Source organism: Quercus robur, chromosome 3 (genome assembly GCF_932294415.1).
Source record: "Quercus robur chromosome 3, dhQueRobu3.1, whole genome shotgun sequence".
Classification (NCBI taxonomy): Eukaryota; Viridiplantae; Streptophyta; class Magnoliopsida; order Fagales; family Fagaceae; genus Quercus; species Quercus robur.
The window spans coordinates 35,203,063-35,224,531 of record NC_065536.1 but is presented as its reverse complement, the minus strand read 5'-3'; the positions used below and the strand labels follow the sequence as shown (position 1 = coordinate 35,224,531).

Here is a 21,469-nt window from a genome sequence, read left to right as displayed (position 1 = left end):
AAAACATATTTTAAGAGTAATTTAGTAATAACTGATGCTTCTTGTACAAAATTTCATTTAAAGTATTTATCAAAAATAAGAAGATATGAACATATTTTTTAGTCTTATGTTAAATTCATCCTATGAGATTTTTAATGGTTATGGGTTGTTCCTTTTTTATTCACAATCAGTCTATAGCATCCAACCAAGATTGAATCTGAATAAAAGTTAAATGAAAGATAATCAGTTGAACCAGGTTAACAGTACTAGGTGGAGTTTGATTTAGTCCATTTCAATTATAGTGAAAATGGTAATTTATCAAAAAAAAAAAAAATTTAGTGAAAACAGTAACAAAAATGGGGTTGGGAAAGTGTTTGGTTGGTGATCTAGAGAAAAAAGGACCTCTTTTGGGTTGATTTCTGAAAACACCTTTTTAGTTTAATCTTGTTTTTCTATTCAAAATAGAGAGAATTGGAGTAGTAATTTTGAAAGTTCAGAAACAAGGGCAGTGAACAGTGCCACTTGAAGTGAATGCAAACCTAAATATAAAGGTCTTTGAACATAATAGATAATACACATCCCCTCAAATCTCTCGGTATATGACACAAGGCTAGATCCAGCTTTGGTTGCAAATGCAGGCCAGATCCAGATAGCCAGGTGAGTCCTGTCCTCTCTCACTCTCATGTTTCCCCTCTTGAACTTTCTGATATGGCTTTTATTTTTATTTTTTTATTTTTTGGTTCTCCAATATTTTGCCATGATTGAACCTTCAACTTTGTTGTAACCTGAATCTTAATTCTTATTTTCCAAATTCTTTTTTTATTTCCCTCTTTTTTTCCCCTACTAAGTTATGAAATTTGATCATTTTTCTTCATTTATATTTAATAATTGACACCTGAAAAAGATTTCAGATATTGAAAAATAATTTATTGCCATGGAACAGAAATCATGGATACAAGTCTGTTTGTTCTCGAACCCCTCAAGAGTCAATACATCTAAAAAACATTGGACCTCAATGACCACTTCCAATACAGTCTACCTTCCCCATTTAAAGCATCATGCCAACAGTGAATTCTCTGACCATCTCTTCCAATAAATTTAATGCACTTTTCTTGTCATCCACTCCTGATACCTTTACACAAACCTATCACATGAAAGCCTCTAATCCCCTTCATATTCCACGGACTCCCACTGTCACCAAATTTTAGCCAATAACCTATCTCCATAAATGATTTCACCCCATTTTGTATCTCCATAACCATTGTCCTAATAATGCTTAATTCTTGTGGGGCAGTCTTGGAGAGGATCCTAAAATCCATTTGGTTAAATGGGCTACCGTTTGTTCTCCTATTTCTGCGGGTGGCTTAGGGATAAGGAAGATTAGACTTTTCAATGAAGCTTTACTTGGAAAGTGGCTTTGGCGATTTGGGGTTGAGGTAGATGCCCTTTGGAGGCAAGTGATAGAGACAAAGTATGGTTGTATGTGGGGGGGCTGGTTCTCCAGAGCTGTGATTGGCCCTTATGGTGTTGGTTTATGGAAAAATATCAGTTAGGGATGGCCTTCTTTCTCTCACCATATTATGTATGATATTGGCGATGGATCTAGAGTGAAATTTTGGCAAGACCGGTGGTGTGGAGAGACTTCTCTTGCTGTTAGATTTCCAGACTTGTTCAGATTTTGTAGGAATAAGGATGCTAGTGTGGCTGAGCTTATGATGTTCGCTCATGGTGTCCTCTTTTGGGATGTGAGATTCATTAGGAGTGTGCATGCTCGGGATCTAGAGTCTATGTCCGACTTCATGGCATCTATTTATGGTTCGCATATAAGGGGGCGAGGTGAGGATAAAATGTGTTGGATTCCTAACAAAGTTAAGGGTTTCTTGGTTAGTGGTTATTATAGAATTTTAGCTGGCACCGCTTCCATTGGGTTTCCTTGGAAAAGTATATGAAAGCAAAAGATTCCCTCTAGAGTAGCTTTCTTTGTTTGGACCGCTGCTTTAGGGAAATGCTTGACGATTGATAATTTACGTAAAAGGAAGGTGTGGATTCTGGATTGGTGCTACATGTGTAAGAGAAATGATGAATCGGTTGACCATCTATTTCTTCATTGTCCTTTTGCTTCGGATCTATGGTCTATGGTTTTGGGCCTTTTTGGAGTTTCTTGGGTTATGCCGCACTCTGTTCTGGGGCTGTTATGGTGTTGGCAAGGCAGCTTTGGTCGTCATCGAAATGGTTATATTTGGTCCATCATTCCTCATTGCTTATTGTGGTGTCTTTGGAGGGAGAGGAATAGTAGATGTTTTGAAGATACTGAGAATTCTATTCCTGACCTCAAGCTTCTCTTTTTTAGAACTTTAAGGGATTGGTTGTTTGCTTTGCAAGATAAATCTTTCCCCTCTTTTATTGATTTCCTAGACTCTTGTATTTTTTGTATTTGATTTCTTTTCCCTTGTACACTTCCTGTGCACTAGGGTGTTCCCCTTTTTTATCAATATATCTTTTACTTATCAAAAAAAAAACTTCATAATTCCCAACCCCCTAGAAGTCCCACAAGAAGTCATGCTTTAGCTTCCCATTCTGCAAGCAATGTGGATATGAATGGTAAAATGAGAAAAATATGTCAAAAGACTAGACTATTTATTCTTCACAACAGTAAGCCTTCCATCCTTCAAAAGATTAAATTTCTTCTAATCAATTATTATTTTCTCCACTCACTCAATAATAAAATTCCAGATTGCATGCGTCAACAGCTTTCTAGGTTATAGAAAGAGTAGTGCATAGCAGTGTTTTCATTGTCCATAACACACAAACACTCTTTTGGAAAGTGGGTCATGTCTCTTTAGTTTGATCGACATTTAATGCCTGATTTAAGACTTTACATACCTGCACAGCAATCAGCACAACTTTTTTTTTTTTGATAAGTAATAAGCTTCATTGATAGGAAAACATACACAAGAAGGCCAAAGCACATAGGTTGTGTACTAAGGTAAGCAAGTGAACAAACAGAACTAAGAAGTATTAAGACTACATCTATCAAGCAAATCTGACAAAGAAATAGAAAAGAAAACACCGGAAGCATTTGTCCATCTAAACAAAGTAAAAATGAGAACACCCGAAGCAATCAACACAACTTATATAAAGTCAAGCAAATGACTCAAACTTTCCCACTGACATGCCTAGCCAAGGACTATGTGGGCTATCAATACTCGCTATCCAAAAGAGGAAAACCACCAATACACATTCAATTTTCAGCCCCTTTTCCTACATACTTTCTGTTTTCAAACTTGACCCTTTAACCTTACTTAAAGGGACTGAGAAGCACACTAATGGTCTGATTGGATGGAGGAAGAGTAGAGAAGAGTAGAGTAGAGCTGTCTGGAAATTAATTTCCACATCAGAATCAAAAGCACTCAGAAAACTCATGCCATCTGCTGCCTATGGCTAAACACATCGCATACACTTATTTCCACACATCATTACTCTCTTCCTCACTTCAATCCACTAAAATCCCTTCTCAAGGATGGTAAAAGCCTCTCATTAAGGAGACCCATATCCTTCCATGTTAGTGACAACAAAGGGACTTGCCCAACTAATCCTCATGCGTGGTTGGTTAAATACTCCCCTCCATCACACTCAAGGTTACCCCTTCAATATGAAATTATCATGGAAAAACTTGTTATGGTTTATTGTTTCTCTATTTTTGGATCCACTAATCATTGAACTTTTTTTTTATTGATATTTTATAGTTGGACTCACAACCATACTAACCACTAGAACTGTTTTGTTTCACATTTATCTCACCACTAGACCTACATTATTCTATTTAACTTACTGTTGGAGTGTTGGACATTCATTTTTCCTGTTTACATTTTATTGCTGTACCTATACAATTCTGTCTTTCACTTTAGCACTAGACATAAATTAAAGATCATTCACTATCTTTACTATATTTTTTCACATCATTGTTCTTCTTTTTTTTTTTTTTTTTTTGGAGGACATGAAAGTGCACCAGTAAACATCGGTCTTCTTTGGATTGATGTCTAGTTTTGGGCTTGACTCCCAAAAATTAACCTGGGAGAGCAAGCCAACCCTCCAATGACCAACATTGGCCAAGCTCAAAAAAGCTGCCAACATAGGGTATGTTGAAATCATATGGGTACATGCATGGTAATTTAATTTATTATAAGGAATTTTATATAAGAGTCTTGATGATGGTTTGGTGTCAAAAAATAAAATAAAAAGGACCAAGATGTATTGAAAATGGTTGACTGTCATCAAGGTTTGCCAGTTGTAGTACTATCTATTGCTAACCCCTGCCCAATTTGGTGTCACTGTTTTTATACTTAGAGAAAAGGAAATAAAAGTGTTCAACTGAGAGAAGAAAGGGAAGAGAGGAAGGGGGGGGGGGGGGGGGGGGTGTGGGTGTTAAGGGTAGATATAAAGGAGGCAAGTGGTTGAAGAATTGTGTGTTATGGTTGTTAGTGGTGATGAGCAATATGGATTAATTGATGAGGAGTGTGATGCTGCGGGTGACTATGATGTGGATTCTGAGGAATATGTTGATGAAGAAGGTAAAAGACCAAAATAACCCTTATGGGATCAGGTCCTCAATAGTGAGGAAGACTTACTTGATGGAGGGAATGTAGCTGGTTTTAGTAAAGGCAATTTTTCATATTAGCCAAAGAGTACATAGGTCTAATGAGTTGGTAGAAGGGTGGGTTGTAATATTGGTAAGAGTGCTGAGTAGCTGTTTCCTAGAGTCACAACAGAGTGAATTCTTTGGTGGATTGTGCATCTGTTCTCAATAAAATTGTATGATAAATTAGTCTTAGGTTAGGACTTGATAAATTAGTATTAGGTTAGGATTTAAATAGGAATGATTAAATCCTAAAGTTGATGTTAAAAATAATAATGAAAAAAGAACAGAAGAGAGTCATGTGGACACTAAGAAAAATATTATTTGTGACATAGTAACAAATTGGATCTTTTAGGTTGTGTCTCTTAATTGTTTCAAGAATCTTAGGCTAATAGCTTAAACCTTGGGGCACAAGTGTAATTAAATAAAGCTGAGGAATGGACAAACCTTAGCCTCATTTTATAATCAGTCGCAGCTGTGCTTTCCACGTTTTCTTTGTAAAATTCTGGGGAAAAAAAAAAAAAAAACCAATAGAATTAAGGCAGAAGAAGGGAAAAGTAACGTGTGGACTTTTTTTTTGGAACATTGATTTCAATTTAAGTTGTCTTGTAATTGACTTAGATTTTCGGTTGACAAGTTTGGAGCTATGAAAAAGAAAAGATATTCACAATAAAAGGAGTATTGATTGGGTTGCAAAACTTTGTTTTGTAGTCAAGTCTTTTATCAAGCAAATTATGTAACAATCTTTTTATAATTTTTTTTTTCTCCTCTTGGAATTGAGATGAAAACAGATTTATTATTGCAAAGGATAAATTTCCTAGGAAAAATCTGATTTGTTAACCTAGATTTCTCACTCAACCTGTACAGTAGATGACAAATGTTATGTCTAAATGATTTTGAGTGCTAGACCAAAGCGGTTTCTTGGGTATTCTCTTAAATTAATTTTTGATTGTTTGTTAGAACTTATATCTTAAGCAATTTCCATAGTTCACTTTAGGTGAGTTGATGCAGGAAACCAAGATTAATTTGCAATTAATATTGTTTTTGAATTTGAACTTGGTTATTAATGTTGAGGGTTTTTAGGGATTTAAATTAGATATTTTCCATATTGGTGTGATCTCCGAAGCCCTATTTAACTAATACTCCCTCAACGGTGAAAGGGAGTTGAATTTGAATAAGAATAATATTATTATGAGTTGAGAAATGTTACCTCCTTTGTTTTGTCTGTTTGGTGGTGATGCCAAACGCCCCTAGATGGTGATGCCTAGGGTTTGCAGGGAAATTCTAGGCGGTGAAGCCTAATGCTCTGTTTGTTTCAGCATTAATGTTTTCTGGAAAATTGGTCATTTTTCAGAGAATATTTTTTGAAAAATTATCTTATTTTCCGGTGTATGGTAACGACCTTAAAAATGGGTTTGAGAGTGTTTTCTAGTGTTTGGTATTTACAAACATTTTTTGAAAAATTATCTCATTTTTCGGTGTTTGGTAAGTGCTTAAAACCAACATAAAATACATTGAAATGTATTAGATTCTACCCTTTTTTTGAGGTAAGAGATAGAAAATTTTATTGATATAAGTCGTATTACACAGTATGTACCCTCTTCCAGCATACCAAAAACAGGGGAAAGAGAAGAAAAAAAAAAAAAAAAAACTACCCGTATTGAAGGTAAAAAACTGCATTGTGCTGACTCGAACTAGTTCTTGGTTGAAACTGGCGCTTAAACTACTATAACATTGTAAATTGTATAAATCTAAGCTTCAGCAATGAACAAGAGTGTCTTGCATTAATTTGTTTCACGTAATCTTGACTCTTAATTCTACGTATGACTGGATCAATTCAGTCAAACCTGGTCTAGTAGCAGGAAGTTATCTCAAAGACTGACAGTCTAATTTTTTATTTTTTTATTTATTTTATTTTTTGATACCATGGTCAAGTAGCAATCAATATCCACTAGTAACAATGGCAAACCAATGATTCCAAATTAGAATGATTTTTAGCCAACAAAAGGACTGAAAGTTGCATCCAGTTCCACATGCCTACGAAACAAAAGGACTGAAAGTTGCAAACCAATGCCCATTAAATGATCTAGAAACCTACAAACCAGACACCAAATAGTTTGATAAATATCAAAATGCCAAATTCTCCAAATAGAAACACCTAAATTCTAACAAAAATGCACCAATATAATCAAAATTGGCTTAAATAATTGTCAAAGAAGTTCTGCAGCCATTGTCCACAGAGCTTGTCATTTTTCAACATGAATGACCTTACTTGTTTTTCATCCCCATTCAAATGGTCAAATGCAAACGCAAGCATATTTACTTCAAACCCGTCCATCTTCATAACTTATTCATAAAGACTATCAAAATTTAGTTGAATTTTAGAAATCTTTTCTATTGCAGAAGCAACCTTACCAAGTTGTATAGACAAATCTTGGTAAACAACATCTTCAATCATAGTAGCATGACTTCGTTTCTTGTGAGACCTTGTTTCATTTGAGGTCACATGTGAGGGATCAACTTGCTTTTTTTTGGATACGTCATCAACATCAGCATCAACAAGCGGAAGTGAGTCATCTAATGCTTCTACACCTATATCACCAACTCTCTTGGAAAAACCTCCTGTAGCTGTATCCTTATCCATAATTTAAGCCATCTCAGCAAACATCTCAATTTTCTTGTTTAGAAATTGTACATGATTGGGATGTACCTATGTAAAGAAAGGAAAAGAAACAATTATAATAAAAAATAAAAAATAAAAAATAGAAAAGGAAAAGAGTCATAAACTATTATGAGAGCAATAAGAGTAGTGAAAACATTTAAACTTTACAATGATACAAACTAAAAAGTCTCTACCTATAAAATAAAAATAATAAAAGTTTTTTACCTCAACTTCTTCATCATACACTGCCCTATAACTTGTGATTATTTTCAAATCATCATTCCATCCAAACCCGCTTTTCTTATCACGAAGCAATGCAATTGTATTCCAATTGGTTTTGACGGTTTTAAAGCAATGTTCCACATGCTTTGGAGCACATTCAATCATAAATTTCTCAGTAATTGCTTCAGCTACTTTTGCATATGGTGCATGTTTAAATGTGATCGATTGCTTATTTCCATGAAGAGCCTCATCTGCAAGTATCTCAAGTAATAAATTCCGCATTGGTCGTGACCACCTGAAGTTAGTCTTGGTGTCCTTGACCTTTTGAGTATCCTTTTTATTTCTCATTACAATTCTATTACAATGATATTCACAAAAAAAAAAAAAAAAAAGGAAAAAAGAAAAAGAAAAAGAGACAAAATGAAAGAATAATATAAATAATATTCAATACAAAATATGAATTGGGGATGTCCACGACAAACAAAAATAATTGTAACATAGAAGTCTTGAAAATATGAAACCAAAAAAAATCCATTACACAGCCAACTCACTCCACAGCATTATAATCCTCCCACATGTCACAACAAATATCATCTCGTTTCTGAACCCATTCTCTATTTTCTTCTTGGACTTCCCTTTGTGATTGTTGGACTCTTCTACTTGTATTTTCATTTGCATGAAGACTACCATGAAGCCCATTTCTCATAATTAAGTCTAAAGGGTCAACTCCTATTATGTGATTGTGAATTATGAAACAAGCTAAGGCTACATCCACTTGTGTTGGGAATGACCAAAAAGGTTTTGCATCTAACACATGAAAATGGTTCTTCAAAACCCAAAAATAACGCTCTATGCTAGTGGGTAAAGAAGAACGGCGAAGATTGAATAATTCTTTGTCATTTCTTGGCGGGTTATCAGTAAACTCTTTCAATTGGTAACGAATACCACGATAAAGGGATATAATTCCTTTCCGAACTTCATAACCAACATCACCAAGATAATATTTACCTACACATTTATAGTCGAAAGAAAAAGAAATCACTCCAAAAGCTATTATCCATAATAAAATCACTTTCTACTCCTCTAATACCTTCAAGAATTTTTAACCCCTTTGCCTAGAGAGTGTGTCATTTAAGACATGTGAATCATGTGCACTTCCTTTCCAACCAGCTAATACATAAGTGAATTTTAAGTCAAAGGTAGTAGCAGTGAGGACATTTTGTGTTGTACCATCTTTTCAACTATGAAACCTTCCTTGTATTTAAATTGGAACAGGTGCATGAACATGAGTTCCATCAATAGCTCCCACACAATCCTAATTACAACCAATATAAATTACATTTATCTTATATCTTTATACGTATAAAAATATGGAAAATGAAAGCCTTTGGAATTTACCTTGAAATAGGGGTTAAACCTACTGCTATTTCTTATCTCCAAGGGTGTATGTTTGTCAGGTTCTCTAATCATGTGTTTTTATAATTGCAAAACTGCTCTAAAGACATGCCTAAAGTATCGGTGCACTGTCTCAACTGATCTACAAAACCTCCCACCAACAACTCAAAATCTCACATCATGCCCAATAGTGTGTAAAAAAATTAAAACTTGTTCTTTAATGGACATATGAATGGTCTCTTGAAGTAGATTCTCACTTAAAATTTTTTACATAGCGCATAAAAAGCAATGGGTCTCATCCTTATATTATAGAGACAATGCGTATCATCTCTGCAAAGAATATCATTCATATATGTCTCTCTTTCATACTCTCAATTGACATGAGGTTCTCTAGGTCTAACTCTCCTAAATCTCAGCCCTTTCAAAAGAACAACACCCAAAGCAATAACGAATGTAGTTGCCCCCATTATGGCAGCAGGAAGTGATGGGTTATCCATCTATATTCCCAAAAAAAAAAAAAAAATTATGATTATGAATTAAATGTGTACTTAAAGAAAGCACTCATATAATACAAGTACTTAAAGAAAACACTTCATAAAAAACTGTCCACTTTAAATTTGATGAGACTAAACTAAAAGGTAATAAAATCATCACTCCATAAGTACTAGAAACAATAACTCTAGAGTTTGTTATTAAAGGCTAAAAATTGACAGGGGAATAGATGGTGAAGGAAGGACATTTGCTCCTTGTTGCTGTGTTGTCATGCTTGAGTCCCAATTTCCAATTAGCAGATGAGGAACTTTCTCAATACAAGAACGACAACAACAATAAAATAAAAAACTCTTTAATATTTCTAATTCCCCAGACCTTAAGACATGAATCTAATATGGAGATGTTACTTTGTTTGGTGAAGGAGGGACATTTTCTCTATACTCGTTGCTGTGTTGACATGTTCGAGTCAGTTCATCCCCCAGTTTCCTATTGGCAGTTGAGTAATTTTCTCAAAACAAGGACCCAAAAAAAAAAAAAAAAACTTTAATAATTTTAATTCCCCAGACATTAAGACAGGAATCTAATATTACTAATAGGGCATTACATAATCTGCATAATTCACAGTGAGAAAAAATAAAAGCAAGCTCAAAATTCTGCAGTAGTCTAGACAGGAATCCATCAAATCGAGAAGAAATAAAACCAAGCTCAAATAAAACCCACCCTATCCTAGCCATCCTCCCTTGATTCCTTCAATCAAATATGTGTACAACCAACATATACAAATAGAAATAAAATAAAAACAGAGAGTTAAACACAACTAAACCCTCAAAAACCACTAACACAACATTGGAAAAAAAAAACACCAAACAAGAACACTGATTATCTAATAAAATTGGGGTTTTGGTAGAGAGGAATGAAATAAATACCTTTGCAAGGAAGAGTTGTTGACCGTGAGAGACAAATAAAGAGAAATCTGTGGAAAGAGGAGAGACCAAAGGGGGAGAGATAGTGAGAGTATGAGAGGAGATAAAAAGCATAGGGAACAGAGAAAACTGAGAAAGCTTACCGTGAGATTGTGAGAGAGAGTAGGCACCAAAATAATTTCAATTTCCCACGACTATAAAGGTTAAAGAAAAATATGATATTTATAGGAGATGTGATGCGTGAGAGAGAGATTGTTTTCAAAAAAAAAAATTGAAAACATCTAATAGAAAATAAGCCTTATTTTTATTAGAGTTTTTTGTTGACTAAAGATAGTTTTCCATTGACCTTTTTTTTTTTTTTTTTTGTGTATTACCAAGTGCTAAAAAATGTGGAAAACTATTTATATAGAAGGTTTTCCAGCAAAACAAATAGAGCATAAGATGAAAGTGAGGACATTTCCTTGGATCTTCTTAGTTTGCTTTTTGCTAGTGTAAGAAAGGAAGATCAGAATGTTTCACCTACTTCATGGAATTGGGGGAGTAAATAATCAATAGGATTAATTCCCAGTTAGACAAAATAGTGGCACCCACTCAATTTTACACCTTTTATTTTTCCTTTAAAGTTAGATGAACACAAGATATATGGTTGAATAAACAAGAGATATAAAGGGTTGTAGATATCGCATTTTGTACCCTTTACAACTCGGGCCCCCATTCCCTAATGATGTTAGAATTCTAAAGCCTAAGGTTGGAAAAGAAAGGCATTGAAAACCCTAGAGTGTGCGTATGCATACATGCATATGCGTATGCATGCTCAAGCTCTGCATACATGTGCTCTCTGTATGTGTGCTTAAAATGCGTGCACATACACTTGCATGCATGCACATATATGTGCAAGCGTGCATATGCTAGGGTTTCAAAAACTATGTAAGACAAGTTATCTACATTTAAACTAGGGATCCAAAATGAAAAACATGTCGAGTAGGGATCCAAAATTCAGTGGCAGCATGTAGAAGAGGCTCATTCACTTTTATTTGATGGAAGAAAGAAATACAAAAAAGACCAAGAGGGATGAGAGCATCTTTGAAGTTAAGGTTAAGCTTCTTAATCCACATCAAGACCTCCAAAGGAGTGAATTTTGCCATTGGGCACCTTACAGAATGTTTCCTTGGTTTAAACCACGTTTTATGAAGGTTTGGAAGCATCCCATGGCTGTTTTATAGTGAAAGAAGTTGGCTAGGGTTTTTTTGTCTAACGGCATGCGTGCGCATGGTCCTAGATGCATACGCATGGTCAATGCCTACATATGCAAGCGCACGTATTCTTGTATAGGGTCATTAGGGTTTCAGATTCCCTTTCTTATTTGGAGTGTGATTTCCTTACTAAGGCTTCTCTCATAACTCCTATGGCCTAAGGGAATACTCAAGGCAGATTCAAGCTCAAATTGTCACACATCAAAGAGAAAAAGAAAAGGAAAAGCGAGAGGGAATAAAATACACATATATCCAAAGTTCCCATGAGTTGTAAAATAAGTACATGTCCTAAAATAAAAGCAAGAAATATAAAGATGTTCTTAAAATAAAAACCAATGTCTCAAATAAAATCTAAAGAGCAAAAGATATATATGCTAAAAAAAGAAGAAAAGAAAACTAGAAATATGCTATGTTGTTTGTGTCTGTGTTTGTGTCTATGTGTTTGAAATGTAGGATCATCATTGGTAGTGCCTCTTCTTTGGCCAATAGCTCGGAGTTGTCTAAGGGTCCCCACCACCACCACCACCACCACCATTATCATCATCATCATCATCATCATCATCACTAGGGTGGGCATACCCTTTAGGCCCGTAAATCTACCTAGAATACTCGATCACCTCCAACTTGAGGTTCCCAGCAAGCCAAACAAGCTTCTTGTGCTCTGCCACAATGGGCTAGATTTGAAAAAAAAGATAGTGTTAAGACAAGCTCATGGGATGCAGAAGAAAAGAAGGAAAAAAAGAAAGAGAAGGAAGACAAGGATAAAAAGAACTCATTGCTCATGTACTCGGAGGGAAGGGATAACCCATGACATTCGGGTTACGTCCCACAGGGTGTTCCCGAGAAAAGCCATCAGGATTATAAGTGTAAACTGACCAAGGCAAGTGGGGAGGGTCAATGGGGCCACTTGCGACAAGACCAGCCACATCTTGGCATGATCACTACATTTGAGCATCATCACATGCAAGATAAAGAGAAGAGAAAGATGAAAGAGAGAGGATACATACTCCGATAAGGAAGGTGGGAGGCAAGTCTCACTAAACTCCACCTAGTCAAGATTACCCACAAGCTGCTTAGCATGGGGAATGTCATTCCTCCTCAGCTGATACTCAGCATCAGTCATCGAGAGCGTGTCAAGCATGAACGGAGGAGGATCCATTAGAACCTGAGGCATGTCCACACCCGCCAGCTAATAAGAAGATCTTACAAGCAAGTAGAGAACCCTCAAACCAGCACCTTCCAAGGGTTGGGTGGCTGCAGAAGAGATAATGACAGTCGCCTCCAAACTAAGGTCAACATCGGGAGGAACACCCACTCAAGATCCCCAAGTGATCTGTAAAAAGCACTCATGGTTAGAGAGAAAACCTTTGAAATATGCAATGACAACTAAGAAAGAAGAATTTTACTCACATCTTCAGAGGAGAGGTTATTGAGATGAGCCCGAATTGAAGGGCGGTTCTTTAGGTCCACATCTGCACCACGGGTGACGAGGCCACAGTTCAAGGCCCAACACTACAAAGAAAAGAGCACAATATAGTTTGCAAGATGATAGTTTGCAAGGAAGTAAGGAACAGTTTGCAAAAGCATGAAATGCAGTTTGTATACCTAGATGACATATGAACAAATACATTTTGCAAGAGTATGAAGTACACTTTGTAAAACTACATAAGAAAAAGAAAAGGGTCTAACCTCAAGGAGCTTCCAAGGCACCACCAGCTGACGTAGAGTCCCTTGACTCAAGTATCTATGACCAAATAGAGGTAGGCAAGACAAGCCTAGCCCTAATTTGCCTCTTGTGCATGCCCAAAGTTGCGAAAGAGGGCAAGCCACCTCAAGGACACTATTTGCTTTCCATTGGCGAAAAGATTTCGCCCAACAGATACAGCAAGAATGTGCAAGCCATCAGGGCACAATCATTCGTCATCGCTTGAGAATAAGGCCTATAGCCCGCCCCTAGATCGAAATAGCAAATGCTTTCGCATGAGTACCTGTGCCCCAGTAAGACTACGCCCAGCTAAATGCCTGACTCACCCTCTAGATCAATGTGGGGCACATCGAATCTTAGACCCGTCATCTGATGGAAGTCATGGGGAGTCATCGTCATCTCCCTCTCAGCAATGTGAAAGGTATGGGTAGTATCCCACCACTTCTCAACTAGCATTTGCACCAAAATGCCACTCGCAAAACCCTTAAGAAGCTAATGTATGAAAGGCTTGAAGCTGGCTGTGTGTACCAAGGCCTTTGTATCTTTGGTCAAGACCCTATACCACAAAGAGATATGGCTAGTACTACCCCTACCCGTGAAAGGCGGTAAGAATTGAAAAAAAGATGAAAAAGAGCATAAGAATCATGATTGGATAAGGAAAATACGTGAAAAAAAAAATTAAACTAGACAAAATTAAGGTTTCTGAGTGCCTACATGTGCACGTAGGACTTGTGTATGCATACGCAGGGTCCCTCCATGCATATGCATGTTAAGGCATGTGTCCATAATGAATTGATGAACATAAATGCGTACGCACGAAAAGTGGATGCGTATGCATGAAGACTACTTGGGCACGCATGAACACATGCAAATGGTTCCTTTGACAGTTTCAGCATGCTATGAATCAAACTCATCATAAACATGTTCCTACCCCTCCTAGGACATCAGGATCTCATCTAGACCCATCCCACAACAAAACCTAAGCATTTACAAGTCCAAAAATAGATTAAAACAGAAGATCAAAAGCAAAACTTGAAAATAAGAAAAGTTTGAAAAACTTATCAATCTAGTCTGTGCACCCTTTGAAAGGTGGTTTTGTGGCCTGAAAGTCAGTGGAGCAGACTTCGTTAGCCTTATGGCTCCATCCTAGTGGGTGAGATTGAAGACTTCACCAGAAATTACATAGGAGGTTTTCTTGGTCTTGGTCTTTGGTGCCATTAGAAAAGATAAGAAAGTTTGGGAGAAAACGACAATTTCAGATTGTAAGAGATGAAGAGATGAAGAAAGGGCAGAGGTTTTCATAGAGAGAAAATGGAAGTTGAATAGTTAGAGAGAATGTGAAGAGATGAGGAACATGAAGAAGAAAAAGAATTGGTTAGTAACCGTTAAAGAAAAATCAAGAGGCAAGAAGGCATCTGATGACTAAACTATGTGTAATTTAGGCCTCCCACTAACTAAGTGAAGTTTAGCAAAAAAAAAAAAAAAATCCCTAGTGGACTCCTGGCAAATGGGAAATGCAAGAAAAAAATTCAAGTGGACCATGGATTATCAAGAATGTTACAAAGAAACACTACAGTGACAGAAATACCTTCAATAGGTTGAAAGACACGAGGATCCTGAAAGCATTCCTTAGTGGATTAGAAGTATCCTAAAAGCATCCCCAGTGGATTAGAAATCACTAAGGAAACTCCCCTGTGAGTTAAAACCATCCACCAACTCCCTAGTGAGTCACATATAGAAAAACTTTCTCCAAGTGAATTTGAGGACCTCCCTGTGGGTCCAAAGCACCAAGATAACCCCCTCGTGGGTTACAAGGAAAAGAATTCTCCTTAATAAGTCGAGTATTACCAAAGAAGCTCCTTCCTAAGTTAGAACTGACACCAACTCCCTAGTGAATCATAAAGTAAGGATCTTCCCCAGTGGATCCTGCATCATTAGAGACGTCCTCATAAGTCAAAAGCTACCCAGAAAACTCCCTCGTGAGTCAGAATTACCAAGAAAGCCTATGCATGTTGGGGATCCCCTCGAGTGAGCTTTTTGTTCAAAATCATCACCACACTTGTGCATATATTCATTGGAAATTGAATATGCAGGCATAGATCCCCAAGACAAGAAGAGAAAAGAAGAATATAGAACTTATGCACATATCCTTTGGGAATTGAATATGCTGGCATAGATCCTCAAGACAAAAAGAGAAAAGAAGAATACGGAACTTGAGTACATATCCTTCTTGGAATTGAACATGTACACCAGAATCGAGGCGCAAGCCACCCAAAAATGAAAAGATTGAGATAGAGATAGAAGTCACATAGAGGCAAAAGCCTCGCCAAATTAGAAGAGATTGACATAGAGATAGAAACTACCTAGAGGCGACAACCACCCGGAGAAGTTTAAGGCAAGAGCCCCAAATGGACACCACAGATATGTATCCTTTTAACTCATAAGAGCAATTCGTTTGTTTGATTTGTTAGGATTAGTGCCCTAAAATCCTATTGTATGCTATGTATGACATTATGTTATATGTAATAAAGTTGTTTTATTATTATTTAAAATAATGGTAACATGAATATTTGGACATTATCATATAATTCTTGAGATGCATAGTATGTGATTTAGTCACAGAAGATATAAATCACAAATTCTTTGTAAACTCAAAATCTTAGTTCGTAGTTAGTGATGAAATTGGGTATTTCATCTACGAAGACTATAACATGTCAATTAAGATGATTTGTCTTAATTATGGAAGTGAAGACTTCTAGTTGATATGTTAATATGTTTTAAGTGTACAAGACATATTGAATTAGATCGCTGTGAGATTTATTATTCTATTAACGACTGTCAAATGAATAATAAATCTCACGACTTTCATTTACATAAACTCTCAATCATGAGAGAATAATGAACCCGATCATGAAATGTAGGTTGCTTTAATATATCAGGAGTGAGATCTAAACAAATGGTCAAAATCTTAGTATGTTGGGTAACCACACATAATGTTGAAGGAACACATATTCTCAAGATGGAATTCATAATCTCTTTATAGAGATATAAAATATTTCCTTGAGATAAGTTTAATGAGTTTGATTATTCAGAGTGTTAAACCTAACCACTTTAGTAAAGAGTTATTAAAGTTTATATTTTATGAAACTAGATTTCATAATATATATATATATATATATATATATATATGAATAACTTAAAGGATTAAACCGAGTACTCAAGGATCAAGAAATAGTAATTTTCAAAGTGACAGTTACACATTATGGTTTTGTATTACTACGAATATTTTCATGAGGGGATTAAATGTTTAATAAAGTTCTGAGATATAATTTATTAATAAGGCCTAGAGTGCAATTATATTTATATAGTGTTATTAAATATAATTAATGGTAACTTTGGATTTGTCAAGAGTTGACAAATAAGTCCAAAGCCCATTGGAGTTAGAGCCTTATTTATTCCTTTTAGTCCAACTCCAAGCCATGCACTAAAGCTCAATTGGGCTAGCCCAAAATGTTTACCTAATTAGATAATCAATTATTTATTTAATAAGAGTTATTAAATAAAATAAATGTCAAGTGCAGAAAGATATACATATGATTAAAAAGAGAATCATTCAGTTTTTGTCAAGACACTTGGTTATTCTCTTGAACAAGTACATATAGAACTGATTGAGAGACCATACATCTTAGGCACATTGTGGAATTGGAGTGAAGATTGAAAGTCTTCCCAAGTTCAATCTTCATTTGTTTTGAATTTCGCTGCATCAAGGTACGCCTTCTTGTTCTTTGCTTCTAAAATTCAGATGTTACATGCTATCTCACACGAATGAAGTAGATTAGTTTATTTCCGTTGTGTGTTTTTGTATGAGATACAAAACTGTTTTTTCCATATGTTTTCCCAACAATGGTATCAGAGTGGTCTTCAATCTCATGTTTGTATAACATGTTGAGTGAGTTTTAGAATCAAAGAAAACTATTGTCATGGTTTTTGAAAATTTTGCAGTAATTTTTCTACATAGCTTAGTTTTAGAATTAATGTCTGATAAAACTGATATTGATGTTATGATGTTGTTTAAGTTTGATTTTAACTATGTCGTATTGAACTTTAAGATTATAGCATCAATGAAATTCAGTTTTGATCTCAATCTCATTTTGTTATTATCATGGGATTGTGTTTTGTTCAAGTGAAATGTCAAAAACGGTTACCAGAAAAACTTAAAAAAATTTAGTTTCACGAGTCTCGATTGATTGAGAATTTCTTTCGATTAATTGAACAAGAATTGAGAACCGATCGATTTAGGCAGAGACTTTGTGATGAATTTCTTCAATTTTTCAATCATTTGAGAATTCCTTTCGATCGATCGAATGTTCTTTTCGATCAATCGAACAGGAATCAAGAATAGATCGAGTCATCTAGAGACTTTGTGATGAATTTCTTCAATTTTTCAATTGATCGAGAAATACTTTCGACCAATCAAACGTACTGTTTTTGAAATTTCACCAAGTGTTAAAACATTGATGAAGTGCAAAGCCATGTGTGATGAGATTACACATGTTTTCTAAATAAAAACCTTTCTTTTAAAATTTCTAGTGGGAGAGAGATTCAAGGTTGAATCTCATAGACTCCATTACTAGTTCATAGTAGTGTGAAGTAGGCACCTTGTCTTGGCCTCAAGCCTTGCATTCCATGCGAAGGGTGTTTATTTCATAGTACTACAAGATTGAACTTCCAGGTTTATAGTTGTATGAGCAAACACCTCATCTTGGGCTTGAGCCTTGCATTCCATGCAGAGGGTGTTTTGTATCATGGTACTACTAGATTAAACTTTTGTTGGTAGATGAAATGTGGCTACACATGACTCTAGGTAATGGTGTATACTAGACTAAATATTATAGAATCCTCTATGTTGAGTTCTTACTATTATTATTTAAAAGCTAAATGAATAACGACATATTATTAGTGTTTGGTAAGAGTTATCAAGACAACACTAGTAATGAAAGATATTTTCAATCAATCATAGTATTTAATGTTCACTCTATGCTGAAGGATATTGAATATGGGATTGGGTTGTCGTTGCATATTTTTATATTATGGTTTTATTAAGGTTCCATACTATATGTTTATATGCTAAATTGATAATGTCCAATTTACTTATTATATTCACGTTTATTGTTTTTAGATTTAATCATAGCATCTTTTAGTCTACTTGTTACTATTTTTAATCAAAACAAATTGACTGAATCCAACTATGTTGACTGGAAAAGAAACTTAGACATCGTTCTTATTGTTGAAGAGCATAAATATGTGCTTAATAAACCATGTTCAAAATTTCCTTCATTAGATGTTCCTTATAAGGAAAAACAACAATATGATCGTTGGCAGAAATATAATGAGATGGCTAAGTGCTATATCCTAGCATCTATTTCAAATGTTCTACAACATCAAATGCAGGATGTGGAACTAGCTTCGGACATAATGTTAAGTTTGAATGAGATGTTTGGTGAGCAATGCCGCTTAGCTAGTCAAGGCACTATGAGGCTTATCCTGAATACCAAAATGACTTAAGGGACTCCAATAAGAGACCATTGTCTTAAGATGATCTCTTATCTAAATACACTAGAGGTTTTAGGTGCCGACATTGATGGAAAATCCCAAGAGGATATGATATTCTAATCCTTGCTAGAATCATTCAAAGAATTCAGGCTTAATTATAATATAAACAAAAAGATTTATACCTTGTCTGAATTAATGAATGAATTAGTGGCAGCGAAAGGCATTCTTGGGACAGCCAGTGTTAATACTAATATGGCTGAAGCTTCCTCTTCTAAGCCTAAGTTGAAAGGCAAGGGTGGTAAGAAGAAAAAGGACTTCACCAAATAAGATGGCAAACAACTTGCCTTAGGAGTTGCCAATAATGGAAAGAAAAAGGTAAAGGACTACACCAAAGGAAAATGTTTCCATTGTGGTGAGAAAGGTCATTGGAAGAGGAACTGTCCAAAATTCATAACAGGCAAGAATAAAGGTGTGATGAGATCATTCCTTCTTGAAACTTGTTTAGTAAATAATACCACGGATTCTTGGTGTGTGGATTCAGGTTGTATTAATCATATCTGCAATACTTTGTAGGGGTTTTAGGAGCCCAGAAGGCTGAATAAAGGGGAATTGTTTCTTACTTTGGCTAATGAGAGCAAAATTCCAGTTGTAGCTGTTGGAATGTTTAATTTATGCTTTGGTTTTAGGGTTTTAATATTAGAAGACTGCATATATGTACCTAATGTTCATAAGAATTTAATTTCTACAACTTATTTAGGTAGACATGGATATTGTGTTATCTTGAGAGACAATGTTATGCTAAAGAAGGATAAAGAGTTTATCGGTTTTGGCAATATTGTTGATAGTCTTTATATTATAACTCCTGACAAGCATTAATTGCACAATTCTGAATTAGATAATAATTCACATGTAAAATCATTAAAGAGAAAGTTTCCTTCTACTAGTAATGCATGACATTTGCGTTTGGGTCATATTAATTCAAACAGGACCCAAAGATTGGTGAAAGATGGGCATTTAGAACCATTAGATTTTAATGAATTCTCAGTCTGCGAATCTTGCTTGGAAGGTAAAATGACAAAAAGGCCTTTTAATGCAAAAGGAAATAGAGCCAAAGATTTGCTAGAACTAGTACATTCAGATGTGTGTGGTTCAATGTCTATCCAAGTAAAAGGTGGTTATGAGTATTTCATTACTTTCACTTATGATTACTCTAGATTTGGTTATGTGTACCTAATGAAATGGAAGTCCAAAGGTTTTGAAAAGTTCAAAGAGTTTAGGGTTGAAGTTAAGAATCAATTAGGTAAACACATAAACGCCATTCGATCTGATCGTGATGGCAAATACCTTCTTGGGGATTTCAAGGATTACTTAACTAAAAATGGGATTATACCCCAGTTAATTGTACCTAGAACACCACAACAAAATGGTGTAGCAGAAAGGAGGAATATGACTCTTTTAGATATGGTTAGATCCATGTTGAGTTATTTGACTCTACCAATTTCTTCTTGGGGATATGCCTTAAATACTGCAATATATCTTCTGAATTTGGAACCTTCGAAGTCTATTCCTAAAACACCTGTAGAGTTGTGGATTGGGTGTAAGCCTAGTATGAGACATCTCCATATTTGGGGTTTTCCAACACATGTGTTGAAAGAAAAGTCTGACAAGTTACAATTTAAAATAGAAGTGGTTTTCTTTGTAGGGTATCCAAAAGAAACTTTTGGAAGTTTATTCTTTAGTCATAAAGATAATAAAGCGTTTGTTAGTATTAATGCCAAATTTTTGGAAAATGACTATATGAATAATTTTACTCCTAGAAGTAGAGTTGTCTTAGCTGGAATGAATGAACTTGTAATTGAACAATCAATGGATGAAACTAGGAATGATGTGGTTGTATCAGATACACCACAAGATATTACTCATGTGATGACTAGTACATAGGAGCCTCGTCGTAGTGGGAGGATTATTAGGCCACTTATAAGATTTACAGGTCTGGGAGAAACTTATGAAGGTATCTCAGAAAAGGCTAAATCTGATCCTTACACTTATGAAGAGGCAATGAAAGATATAGATGCACATCATTGGGTCAAAGCTATGAAATCTAAATTGGATTCTATGTATTCCAATCAAGTTTGGGATCTTGTAAAGGCGCCAAATGGCCTTAAACCTGTTGGTTGCAAATGGGTTTACAAGAGAAAGAGAGGGATAGATGGAAAGGTTGAAACCTTTAAGGCAAGACTAGTGGTGAAAGGGTATACACAAAAGGAAGGTATTGATTATGAAGAAACTTTTTCGCTAGTAGCCATGCTTAAATCTATCAGAATTCTCTTATCTATTGCTGCTCATTATGATTATGAGATTTGGCAAATGGATGTCATGACTGCTTTTCTAAATGGCAATCTTGAAGAAGAAGTTTATATGACGCAAAACCAAGAGCATATGGTATGCAAGTTGAAAAGATCCATTTATGGAAATGAGCAAGCATTTAGGTCACGGAACATCAGATTTGATTAAGCAATCAAGTCATTTGGTTTTGAACAAAATCTTGATGAAGCATGTGTGTACAAGAGACATCAAGATAAAGTAGTAATTTTCCTAGTGCTTTATGTTGATGATATTCTACTAATTGGAAATGATGTAGGGGTAATG

The 21,469-nt window shown here is 35.4% G+C and overlaps 1 long non-coding RNA gene across 1 annotated transcript; it reads right to left on the bottom strand.

Moving 5' to 3' along the window:
- Positions 1 to 7,237: 7,237 nt before the first annotated feature.
- On the bottom strand, positions 7,238 to 10,498 carry LOC126716390 (uncharacterized). Its single transcript, XR_007652103.1, has 3 exons — positions 10,453 to 10,498; positions 10,313 to 10,359; positions 7,238 to 7,325 (listed from the first exon to the last, which is right to left on the bottom strand). It is a non-coding gene; the product is annotated as an uncharacterized LOC126716390 (long non-coding RNA).
- Positions 10,499 to 21,469: the final 10,971 nt, after the last annotated feature.